At 47.6% G+C, this 13,045-nt stretch overlaps 1 protein-coding gene across 17 annotated transcripts in view; it reads right to left on the minus strand.

Moving 5' to 3' along the window:
• PPFIA1 (PTPRF interacting protein alpha 1) overlaps positions 1-12,803 on the minus strand; it is a 163,873-nt gene extending 151,070 nt beyond the window's left edge. For 7 of the 17 annotated variants that reach the window (XM_040328129.1, XM_040328126.1, XM_040328121.1 and 4 more), the window contains exon 1: positions 12,506-12,803. The gene's annotated coding sequence lies outside the window, so the exon portion shown is untranslated. The remainder of the gene's footprint in view (positions 1-12,505) is intronic. The other 10 variants (XM_040328131.1, XM_040328127.1, XM_040328134.1 and 7 more) reach the window with 2 other exon arrangements.
• Between the last annotated feature and the right edge of the window lie 242 nt (positions 12,804-13,045).

Genomic DNA, 13,045 nt, shown 5'->3' on the forward strand with positions numbered 1-13,045 from the left:
TAAATGCAGCTAATAGGCATTTGATGTTTTTCTGCCTCCGACCCCCCCCCCATAGGTTAGCCTAGGTTCCATACACTCATAGCGTTTACAGGCGTTAGGAGGCAGGAGCATTTGAGGAATGAAAAAAAAAGACCGGAGTTAGGCTTACCGGTAACTCTGTTTCTAGGAGTCTTCCAGGACAGCCTCTTGAGACCTTGGGCTCCTCCCTCCGGGACAGGAAACACGTACACCCTTTTCTTTAAAGGGCGGTCCTCTAGATCTCCTCCTCAGTTTGCCCGAGAAATACCAGAAGATCCTGAAAGACATAGTCTACTAACACATCGTTAGATCATTTTATATCTTCACCACAATTACAGTTCCTTAACAGACACCGGGTGGGAAAAACTCCGGCTGTCCTGGAAGACTCCTAGAAACAGAGTTACCGGTAAGCCTAACTCCGGTCTTTCTCTAGTCGTCTTCCAGGACAGCCTCTTGAGATGACAAGCAAGAACTTACTGGTTTTTAGGGTGGGACTACTGTCTGGAGGACCCTTCGTCCGAAGGCCTGATCCTTGTCTGACAGCAGGTCCAACCGGTAGTGTCTTGCAAAGGTTGAGTAAGATGTCCAGGCTGCCGCCTTACAGATCTCTTCCGGGGACGCTCCTGCTCTTTCTGCCCAGGAAACCGCCACTGCCCGAGTAGAATGTGCTTTAACTGTAGGTGGTTCCCTACCCCCTAACGTATATGCTTCTACAATCAACATCCTGAGCCATCTGGCAATAGAGGATTTTGATGTTCTGTGACCCTTGCGGGCACCTGAGAAGTTAACAAAAAGTGAGTCACATAGTCTAAATTCCTTTGTGACTTCTAAGTAAAATAAAAGACTTCTTTTAACATCCAATAAGGACAAAAATTCCCCTTCATCATTTTCTGAAGAGGAAAGCAAGGTTGGTAGGACAATGTCCTGAGTCCTATGAAAGGTAGAGGCTACCTTGGGTAGGAAGCTAGGATCCGTCCTAAGAATTATCCTATCATCAAATACAGATAGGAAGGGTTCCCTAATAGAGAGGGCCTGAAGATCGCTGACTCTCCTGGCTGAGGCTATGGCCACTAGAAAGACTGTCTTAAGGGTAACATGTTTCAGAGAAGACTCTTCCAGCGGTTCAAATGGTTTGTTAGTAAGAGCCTTTAGTACCAAGGACAGATCCCAAGAGGGACAGGCTCTAATCCTAGTTGGATTAGATCTTGTCAGACTTTTGAAAAAGTTTTTGACGAAGCGATCCTGTTGAAGAGGTACATCCAAAAAAATACTTAAGGCAGCCGCCTGTACTTTGAGAGTGCTGACTGATAAGCCTAAGTCCGCACCTGCCTGCAAAAATTCTAGCACTACTGGGATGCCAGAATGATTCATTCCTTGTTGTATCTTCCAGGAATTGAATTTTTTCCACACCTTAGAGTATATTGCTCTAGTTACCGGTTTGCGACACCCTAAGAGAGTCGTGACCACTTTATCTGAAAAACCCCGTGCTTTCAATAGTTGCTCTTCAGAAACCAGGCAGTTAGTTTCAGGTTCTTTATTTGAGGATGAAGGACTGGACCTATAGACAGTAGATCTACTTTCTCTGGAAGTGTCCAAGGTGGATACAGGGCCAGCCTCCACAGGCTGGCGAACCATGGCCTCTTGGGCCAGAAAGGCGTGATCAGAATCAGATCCGCGGGTTCCCTGAGAAATTTTTGGATTACCCTGGGAATCAACCTCACTGGAGGGAATGCGTATGCCAGGCTGAAATGCCAAGGATGTGAAAAGGCATCTATCCCCTTCGCTTTGTCTTGTGGGTGAATGGAAAAAAATGTTGTAACCTTCCTGTTCTCCTTTGCTGCGAACAGGTCCACCTCTGGTAGTCCCCAGAGTGAGACTATCTGGTAGAAAGTCTCCTGGTCTAGAGACCACTCGTCCTGACATACTACCTGTCTGCTGAGGAAATCTGCCAGGGTATTCAGTGAGCCCTTTAGGTGGACAGCTGAAAGGTGTACCAGATTTTTCTCTGCCCAGATCAAGATCTGTGTAGCTGTTGCCTGTAGGGCTGGGCTCCTTGTGCCTCCTTGCTTGTTTATATAAGCTACTGTGGCAGCGTTGTCTGTCCTGATTTGTAGATGCTGACCCACTAGATAGCACTTGAAGCCCTGAATGGCTTTTAGAACGGCTAACAGTTCTTTTTGGTTCGATGACCGAAGAACCTCCGAGGACGACCACTGACCCTGGGTCCAAACTTCTCCCAGGTGGGCGCCCCAACCCCCCCTGCTGGCATCGGTGGTCATTACCAGAGCCACTGGCGGATCCCAGAGAAGACCCTTGTCCAGGTTTTCTCTGGCTCTCCACCACCATAGGTTTCTTTGAATGCTCTTTGGGATAGGTATTGTGAGGTCCAAATCCTCCTTCCTGCCACTCCAAAGTTTGAGCATATGTGCCTGGAGAGGACGCGAATGAAATCTGGCCCAGGGTACCGCCGGAAAACAGGCCGACATCAGACCCAGAACTCGCATAACTTGCCTTATGCTGATCTCCTGATTCGTCTGGAGAAAAGCAACCGCCTGATCTAGTTTGAGAATTTTTTCCTGGGGAAGGAAAATCTTCTTTTCTACTGAGGATATTCTGTATCCCAGGTACATCACCTCCTGTGATGGTATCATCTGCGATTTTTCTTCGTTGACCAGCCAACCCAGGGAACGCAGGAAAGACAGGGCTACCTTCAGGTCGCTCTCTAACTGATGACCAGACGGGGCTATGAACAACAGATCGTCTAGGTAAGGCACTATTGTTACTCCTTGGAGTCTCAGTGGTGCCAGGGCTTCTGCTAGGACTTTGGTAAAAATCCTTGGCGAGGAAGACAGGCCAAAGGGAAGGGCCCTGAATTGCAGATGTTTGGTAGCAGAACCCAGTCTTACCGCTAGACGCAGGAATTTTTGGCATTCCTGACGGATCGGAATGTGTAAATATGCGTCCCGTAAGTCCACGGTGGCCATATAACACTTTGGGAAGATCAGACTGGTGACTGAAAATATCGATTCCATTCTGAACCGTTTGTACCGGACCCACTTGTTGAGGGGACGAAGGTTTAAAATCAGTCTGTACTTTCCTGAGGGCTTTTTCACCACGAAGACATGTGAATACACCCCCTGACCTTCCTCCTCCTGGGGAACTTCCAACAGAACCCTCTGATCCAACAGGTCCCCTAAAAGGAGACCCAGGGCCTCTGCCTTCTCCCGGTCTCTGGGAGGTTGAGTGACCAAAAATATTGGGGGAGGGGGAACTGAGAATTCCAGCCTGTAGCCGTTTTCTATGAGGTCGTGTACAAACGGACTGACTGTTAATTCTGTCCATTGTGAGAGGAACTCCCCCAATCTTCCTCCCACAGGGACCTGAGTGTCACTGGGTTTTGGGGGGAACCTGAGGAGGGTTAAACAAGATTCCTCCTCTTCCACGTCCCTTTTGGCCCACCCAATGTTTTTTAGGATGTGAATCCCGGTCTTTCTGGCTTTGCCTAAACCCTCGAAAAAAGCGTTTATTTTCTTTCTTTTTTCTTTCCGGGAAGGCTTTCTTTTTATCTTGTGTCCTTTCTAGTGCCTCCTGGAGACCCGGACCAAATAAGTGATCGCCAGAAAAAGGTAAGCCGCAGAGTTTTAATTTTGATGCGGCGTCACCCGTCCATGTCTTTAACCAGACCGACCTTCTGGCTGCGTTGACCAACGCTGCAGATCTGGCTGCAAGCTTCACCGATTCTGAGGAAGCATCGGCTAGGAAGCCAGCCGCCTTCAAGAGTAACGGGAAAGATTTTAAAATCTGCTGCCTGGATGTACCAGCAGTGATATGCGCTTGGAGTTGATTAAGCCAACACTCCAAGTTCCTGGCTACGCAGGTAGCCGCCAACGCTGGCTTAAGTGCAATAGTGGAAGCGTCCCAAGCCCTTTTTAAAATGATGTCACCCCTTTTATCCATTGGATCTTTAAGTGTTCCAAGGTCATCGAAGGCCAGGTCAGTTCTTTTTGACACCCTGGCCAGAGGTGCATCTAGCTTTGGAACTTTGTTCCATGGGAGCGTAGTATCTTCCTCAAAAGGATATCTACGCTTTAGGTTCCCTGCAAAAAAAGGTCTTTTTTCTGGTTGCTCCCACTCCAACAAGATCGTTTCCACCAACGACTTATGAACAGGAAAACACCTGGTTTTTACAGCACTACCTTGATAAAGTTGGTCGTGCTTAGATAGCTGGACCTGTTCCTCTCGGATCTCTAGGGTTTCATATATTGCTTTAAGCAAGTCTCCCACATCTTCTAGAGACAGTCTATATCTAGTCCCCCTGGAAGAGTCTTCTTCTTCTAGCTCAGAGCCAGAAGCTGAATCTACCTGAGAGGAAGCCTGGGACCGAGTGGACCCTCCTGCTTCCTCCTCCTCATGCTCATCCCCTTCGACCGGAGTTGCCAAGGACGGGGCACTAGGGGTCCTATATACCGGGGACGGCATCTGCATCCTATCCATCATTCCCCGGAAAGACTTGAAAGTGGATGCTAGCTCATCTTTTACAGATGATAAGACTTTTTGGCATTCTGCCACAGAGTCATCTTTGACCAGACTGGAGATGCACTCTACACATAGAGGCTTTTTCCAGCTGGAACCCAATTTTTCCCCACATACAGCGCACTTTCTTTTAGGGGCTTGTGCTGGCGTTTTGTCTCTGAGATTTGACCTAAAATCAAACACAAACACCATGCTTTAGTATAAAAGACAATGCCCCCTGACAACCACCCGTGTGTCAGAAAAGGTAAGTGCTGGGGAGCCCTCCACCACAGGCCCTGCCCAGGGAGGGAGAAAAGGTCCTGAGATAATTCAGACCATGTCCCCCCAAGGTAAGTGAAGAGTCAGCCTAGCCCCCCTTACCTGGGAGACGCCGGAGCCGGTGGACCCGGAGTCTGTAGCCTGCCTCGCTTCCTCCATCGGTCCTGTGTCCTTAAACAGCCCGGCTGCGTATGGAACACACCGCTCCGTGTGCCTTCCTTCCACTGCCGCGCTTAAGTCGAATGGGACTAGGTTTCGACAGCGCCCCTTGATGACGCCGTTCCGGTGACGCACTTCCGCCTTGTGGAACGCATCCGTCCCGCCCCTCAGCGCCGCTCCGGAAGAGGATCTGCAGTGCAGAGCGGCATGGCCAGCCAGCGTCTCTCGCCGCCGCCATAGCTGATGTACCGCGCTGTGCCCTCAGAAGGAGACCAACGCAACAGGTACTGGGTACTGCGGGGGGGGATGCCGACATCAAGGGTTCCCACTCTCTCTGAGCTTTAGACAGCAGTGAAAAAACGGTGACCTTTCTCTTCCTAGCAGGAGCAGAGGGGTACCAGGCAGAGAGGGAATCCAGCATTTTAAAAGTCCCTTAAAAAAACGTGCTCCTTCCCTTCTGGCAGGAAACACAATAACTGAGGAGGAGATCTAGAGGACCGCCCTTTAAAGAAAAGGGTGTACGTGTTTCCTGTCCCGGAGGGAGGAGCCCAAGGTCTCAAGAGGCTGTCCTGGAAGACGACTAGAGAAAAAAAAAACAAACAAACACACACACACACACATTACTGTGCATTCAAAAATAGGAATGTTTTGGCAGAAAGAAAAAACAAATGCGCAACAACACTAGATGCGTTTAGTCACATCTGAAAGTTAAATAGGAAGTAAACTCCCCTGTATTGTTTGTACCTATTAGGTACTGTAAATATCCTAAACTTGCACTGTTTAGGAGATATTTACTTTACATCCTGCCGATGACATCTGCGCATGTGCTCTGAAAGAACGGCCGCATGCGCCATTTCTTCAGAGCCCTGTGCCGTGACTGGCGGCTCCCGCACACATGCATGGAAGTGCCATCATTGCGGCCCCAGCTACTCGCAGCACTGGGGCCCGCGAACCCAGAAGAAACACTGGGGAAGATGTCAGCCGTCTCAGCAACGTGCAGGCGTCGCTGCGGAGGCTTCATTCTAAGGCAAGAATTCATAAACAGCTAGTATGCAATGCATACTAGCTCATTATTCCTGTTTTTTTTGGGTGGGGGGGTTTCCAATCACTTTTAATGCATTAACGCCAAATCCACATAAACACACAAGCAAAATGTGGCTTTAAGGAATCTAGGAGGATAAAAACATATGTGCACGAGGTATAAATCTGTGGTCCTTACAGTGAAACGTGGTTTCCTTTTATTTCTACATACTCGCGCTGCATTGCACTGCAGTTCGGAGGATATGTTTCTATCTCAGTGGATTCGTTTGTTTATTTCTCTTTACGTGTTACGTGTACTTTAAGTGCCGTTTCACACTACCGCGACTTGGGATCCGACTTGTGTTGCCCCAAGTCGCGTGACATCAGACACTAAAGTGAATGAGAGCCGTCTTAATGTACGCTACTGAAGTCGCTCCAACTTCAGAAAAGGTTCCTAGGCCACTTCTACCCATTGATTTCAAATGGAAGTTGTCGCCAAAGTCGGATCTCTGTCTTAACTGAAGCAACTTCACAGGAAGAGAAAACAGTTCTCAGGCAAACCCCTCCCTCCCACAAAGCCGATTATTGTTTGATTGGCCACTGACAAAGTTGCCTGTCCTTGAGGCGACTTGAAGCTGCCGCGCAAAGTCGTGCCGACTTTCATGTCGCGGTAGTGTGAACCGGCACTTGGTAGCACATCTGCTTTATCGTCATTTTCATTTGTGTTATTTTATGTGTTTCCTCCAGCTCTGGGGAAAGGGGATTGTGTGCTCCCCAAAACACATCGGTTGCCTTTTGCCCTGCTTGGTGTAACCAGTTGAGCAATGAAAAAAAATAAAATAAATAAAAAACACTTAGGACACCTAAGGATTTCTCATTTGGCGCTCTCTTCCAACTATTACACTAGGACAGTTTCCCCAACTTTAATTTTTAGTTACAGCACACTTTAAAGCTCTGCAGAATCTGAGGCACCCCATTCTAAAATGTAAAAAACAAAACTAATAGTTTTACATAATGCAGCAACATCCACACACATAGGACACCCAACATTGGAGGTGATTTATTCTTCCAAAGCAAAGACACCTTTGCACACAGGTACTGACTAGTATGGAAAGGTTTCTCTGTCACTCAACGAATGTGACCCCAGTGCTTATGGAGAGGGGGGTGAGATTCCAAAATAAACAATCATAGGTGAATGCAACATTGGACCCCCACCCACCACCAAGACAGAGAACTGTGCGATTAAAGACCACCGATTGCTTCCGAGAGCAGTGACCGTCAGCCCCCAGCTCTCTGCTCTACCCCCTTCTGGTGCTCGCTGGAGCGCAGCGGTGTGGAGTGGGCGGAAAATGCTGGTTTAGGCTCTCAGTGGCCACTAAGAGGCTGAGCCAGCTGCCGACATTCAGGTTGGAATCCCTCAAGAGTCTGGACCAGCAGAGTGACATCAGCTGACAGCAGAGTGACATCAGCTGACAGCAGAGTGACATCAGCTGACAGCAGAGTGACATCAGCTGACAGCAGAGTGACATCAGCTGACAGCAGACCTCGGTTGGATGAATGTGGGTCACCGGAGTGCAGAACTAAATGCACTCATGTGACCCACGGGAGAAACTCTCATCCAATTCACATATATGAGAACCCAGCCTGAAGCTGCCCATAGATCCTTAGCAGCAATTGGCTTAAAGCTGCCGTTTTGTTTTCTCCTTGCGGAGAACGTATATATCTTATAGCAGACTATGGGGCTTAAAGCGGGAGTTCACCCGAAAAAACAATTTTTAACCTTAGATTGAGGGTCATTTTGTGAAGGGGAATCGGGTGTTTTTTTTTTTTAAAACAAAGCAGTACTTACCGTTTTAGAGAGCGATCTTCTCCGCCGCTTCCGGGTATGGTCTTCGGGACTGGGTGTTCCTATTTGATTGACAGGCTTCCGACTGTCGCATACATCGCGCCACGAGTAGCCGAAAGAAGCCGAACGCCGGTGCGGCTCTATACGGCGCCTGCGCACCGACGTTCGGCTACTTTCGGAAAATCGTGACGCGCTGTATGCGACCGCCGGAAGCCTGTCAATCAAATAGGAACGCCCAGTCCCGCAGCCCATACCCGGAAGCGGCGGAGAAGATCTATCTCTAAGGCTGGGTTCACACTACTACACTACTTTCATCCTACTTTGCTCTGCTACATCGGTCCTACATTTATCCTACATTGGTCCTACATCCATCCTACTTTCATGAACAGGATACTACTTTGGTCCGACTTCAATGATATTCAATGGGCCTGAAGTAGGATCAATGTAGGACCAAAAGTAGTACAGGGAGCATTTTCAAAGTCGGACCGACTTGTGTAGGACACTACAAGACGCTCTCATAGGGAAACATTGAACACAGAGCAAAGTAGGAAGAAAGTAGTGTAGTAGTGTGAACCCAGCCTTAAACGGTAAGTACTGCTTCGATTTTAAAAACACCCGATTCCCCTTCACAAAATGAGCCTCAATCTAATGTTAAAAATTGAGTTTTTGGGTGAACCTCCACTTTAAGATCATGGATATGACAGAATATATACAGCAATGACAGACACTATGGGGGATAATGCAATAGACATTATACAACATAAACCGTACTTAATCATTATGTGGGTGTAACCGACATGACAACATTGTATACACCGTAGTGACAGATACTTATTATGGGGCATAATATAGACATGAAACAATTACACAGTAGTGAGGGATGAGGGATAAAGACATGATGTAATAGAACATAAGAGATGGTAGTGACAGACACACTATGGGGTATATTGTCTTATATATATATAAGAATATTTGAAGCAGTGACAGAAACACATTAATGCAGGGATGAGATAACAGACACAATTGTATAATATACACACAGCAGTGACAGATCTGCAATACAGAGGATGACCGGTTAGTAGTCATTATATAAACACACATGGGGGATGGGATACCAATAATTTAGGACAATATGAAATACACGACACACTGTGGAGGATGGATTAATAGACATGCTGTATTAATACAATATACACAGAAAGGTGGCATGCACACACTATGGGGGGGGGGGGGGGGGTAGGATAATATATAACAATGCATTACACACAGTAGTGAAACTATGGAGGACAGGACAATACATGTAGTATGACACATGTTACACTATAAGGATAGGATAATACATGCATTATAACAACACACACAGCAATGACACCCACACACAATGTAAGGGGCGTGATGTAATATAAACAGTGACACACACACTATGGGGGAGGAGATAATGGGGAGAATATAACATACACAGCACTGACAGTACAAGAATAGAACAGACGTCATACACAATCATATAATAAAACATGATGATGACATAATACACATGCTGTGACACATGCTGTGTGGATAGGATAACAGGTAACACGTTATATAAACACACAAAGGTGACACACACACACACACACACACACACACACACACACACACACACACACACACACTATGGAGAAAAGGAGAACCGACAGAAAATAAAAACATCATGCTGCAATGATCTATGAGAATCTGATAATAGACACAATGTACAGAACTCACACTGGGGGTAGAATGTCAAACACACATGGAGACGTGTAACATAGTAGTTGGGGGGGGCGCGTTAACACATGATGAGTATATAATGCACACACACACTATGGGGGGGGGTATAATAAATATAGTGACATGTAACACCTAGAAGTGACACACACACTATGGGAGGGTAAATACTAGAATATACACAGAAGTGATACTAATGTCATAACACACAGATGGGGGGGGGGGACCTTAGAGTGTAAGCTCCATGAGGGTAGGGACCGATGTGAATGCACACTGTATATGTAAAGCGCTGTGTAAATTGACGGCGCTATACGAGTACCTAAATAATAATAATGCACACTTTATAATGTTGTATAACACACAGTATTCGGTGGGGGTAGTACATTGGGAATGATATAATCGGAGGGGGGTGTATATGATGTATATACAGTATATAGGGGGGAGGGGGGTGTATATGATGTATATACAGTATAGGGGGGTTGCTCTCACAGGTATAATGTTCAGAGTACACACAGGGAGGAGAAGAGGGGGGTCTGTATGGGATGGTGTATATACAGTATATAGGGGGGGGGTCTGGATAGCATATAGGGGGAGGGGTCTGGGTGGTGTATACACTATAGGGGTGTATATGATGTATATACAGTATATAGGGGGAGGGGGTCTGGATGCCTGGTGTATATAGGGGGGGGTCTGGGTGGTATATACAGTATATAGGGGGAGGGGTTTATATGATGTATATACAGTATACAGGGGAGGGGGGTGTATATGATGTATATACAGTATATAGTGGGAGGGGGGTGTATATGATGTATATACAGTATATAGGGGGAGGGGGTGTATATGATGTATATACAGTATATGGGGGGGAGGGGGGTGTATATGATGTATATACAGTATATGGGGGGGGGGTGTATATGATGTATATACAGTATATGGGGGGGAGGGGGGATGTATATGATGTATATACAGTATATGGGGGGGGGGGGGGGGGGGGTATATGATGTATATACAGTATATGGGGGGGGAGGGGGGGTGTATATGATGTATATACAGTATAGGGGGAGGGGGTGTATATGATGTATATACAGTATATGGGGGGGGAGGGGGGGTGTATATGATGTATATACAGTATAGGGGGAGGGGGGTGTATATGATGTATATACAGTATAGGGGGTGTATATGATGTATATACAGTATAGGGGGAGGGGGGGTGTATATGATGTATATACAGTATAGGGGGAGGGGGGGTGTATATGATGTATATACAGTATAGGGGGAGGGGGGGTGTATATGATGTATATACAGTATAGGGGGAGGGGGGTGTATATGATGTATATACAGTATATAGGGGGAGGGGGGTGTATATGATGTATATAGGGGGAGGGGGGTGTATATGATGTATATACAGTATATGGGGGTGAGGGGGGTGTATATGATGTATATAGGGGGAGGGGGTGTATATGATGTATATACAGTATATAGGGGGAGGGGGTGTATATGATGTATATACAGTATATAGGGGGAGGGGGTGTATATACAGTATATAATGTATATAGGGGGAGGGGGGTGTATATGATGTATCTACAGTATATAGGGGGAGGGGGTGTATATACAGTATGGAGGGGGGTGTATATACAGTATGGAGGGGGGTGTATATACAGTATGGAGGGGGGTGTATATACAGTATGGAGGGGGGTGTATATACAGTATGGAGGGGGAGGGGGTGTATATACAGTATAGAGGGGGAGGGGGGTGTATATGATGTATATACAGTATAGAGGGGGAGGGGGGTGTATATGATGTATATACAGTATATAGGGGGAGGGGGGTGTATATACAGTATATAGGGGGAGGGGGGTGTATATACAGTATATAGGGGGAGGGGGGTGTATATACAGTATATAGGGGGAGGGGGGTGTATATACAGTATATAGGGGGAGGGGGGTGTATATGATGTATATACAGTATATGGGGGTGAGGGGGGTGTATATGATGTATATAGGGGGAGGGGGTGTATATGATGTATATACAGTATATAGGGGGAGGGGGTGTATATGATGTATATACAGTATATAGGGGGAGGGGGTGTATATACAGTATATAGGGGGAGGGGGGGTATATGATGTATATGATGTATATAGGGGGAGGGGGGTGTATATGATGTATCTACAGTATATAGGGGGAGGGGGTGTATATACAGTATAGAGGGGGGTGTATATACAGTATGGAGGGGGGTGTATATACAGTATGGAGGGGGAGGGGGTGTATATACAGTATAGAGGGGGAGGGGGGTGTATATGATGTATATACAGTATAGAGGGGGAGGGGGGTGTATATGATGTATATACAGTATATAGGGGGAGGGGGGTGTATATACAGTATATAGGGGGAGGGGGGTGTATATGATGTATATACAGTATATAGGGGGAGGGGGGTGTATATGATGTATATACAGTATATAGGGGGAGGGGGGTGTATATACAGTATATAGGGGGAGGGGGTGTATATGGTGTATATACAGTATATAGGGGGAGGGGGGTGTATATGGTGTATATACAGTATATAGGGGGAGGGGGGTGTATATGGTGTATATACAGTATATAGGGGGAGGGGGGTGTATATGGTGTATATACAGTATATAGGGGGAGGGGGTGTATATGATGTATATACAGTATATAGGGGGAGGGGGGTGTATATGATGTATATACAGTATAGGGGGAGGGGGGGTGTATATGATGTATATACAGTATAGGGGGAGGGGGTGTATATGATGTATATACAGTATATAGGGGGAGGGGGGTGTATATACAGTATATAGGGGGAGGGGGGGTGTATATGATGTATATACAGTATATAGGGGGGAGGAGGGGGGTTGCTCTCACAGGGGTACACACAGGGAGAAGAAGAGGAGGAAGGGTCTCCGGTTACCTTGCTGCGTGTCCCCGGTGTCCGGCCGGTGCAGTGTCTGGCAGATCTGGGTCATGGACCGGGGGACCGGTGGCAGTTCCCGGGATTCCGGGGTGGGGGATGGAAAACGCTGGAGTTTCGTCTACCGGACCGGGGAACCCCCTTCAAGCGGGCCCCGGTACTTCCCCGCGGTGCCTCGGCCGGTGACTGGCAGGGCCAGGGATTCCCCCCTCAGACGCTGTCCCGGGATCCGTCAGCAGGCCGCCTCTCTGTACCCGGCATACACCGCGGCGCCTGCTCACTGCGTGACGTGACCAGCATGCCTTGCGTCACGCAGAGGGCGGGTGTTCGGGAAAAGCATGTTGCTAGGACAACGGATGGAGCGCTAGTGCCCGTGACGCGGGACCAATGAGAGGGGAGGGGGCAGGAGTGAGACGCGGGAGGTGGAAAAGGGGGCGGGAGTGAGGGCTGTGAGGTGATAAAACGGCGCTGACAGGCGGAGAGTCCGCCCACATTGTGTAAGTCCATGCTGGAAGTTGTAGTTCTCTTGTGGCGGGTTGG

Source organism: Rana temporaria, chromosome 11 (genome assembly GCF_905171775.1).
Source record: "Rana temporaria chromosome 11, aRanTem1.1, whole genome shotgun sequence".
Taxonomy (NCBI): domain Eukaryota; kingdom Metazoa; phylum Chordata; class Amphibia; order Anura; family Ranidae; genus Rana; species Rana temporaria.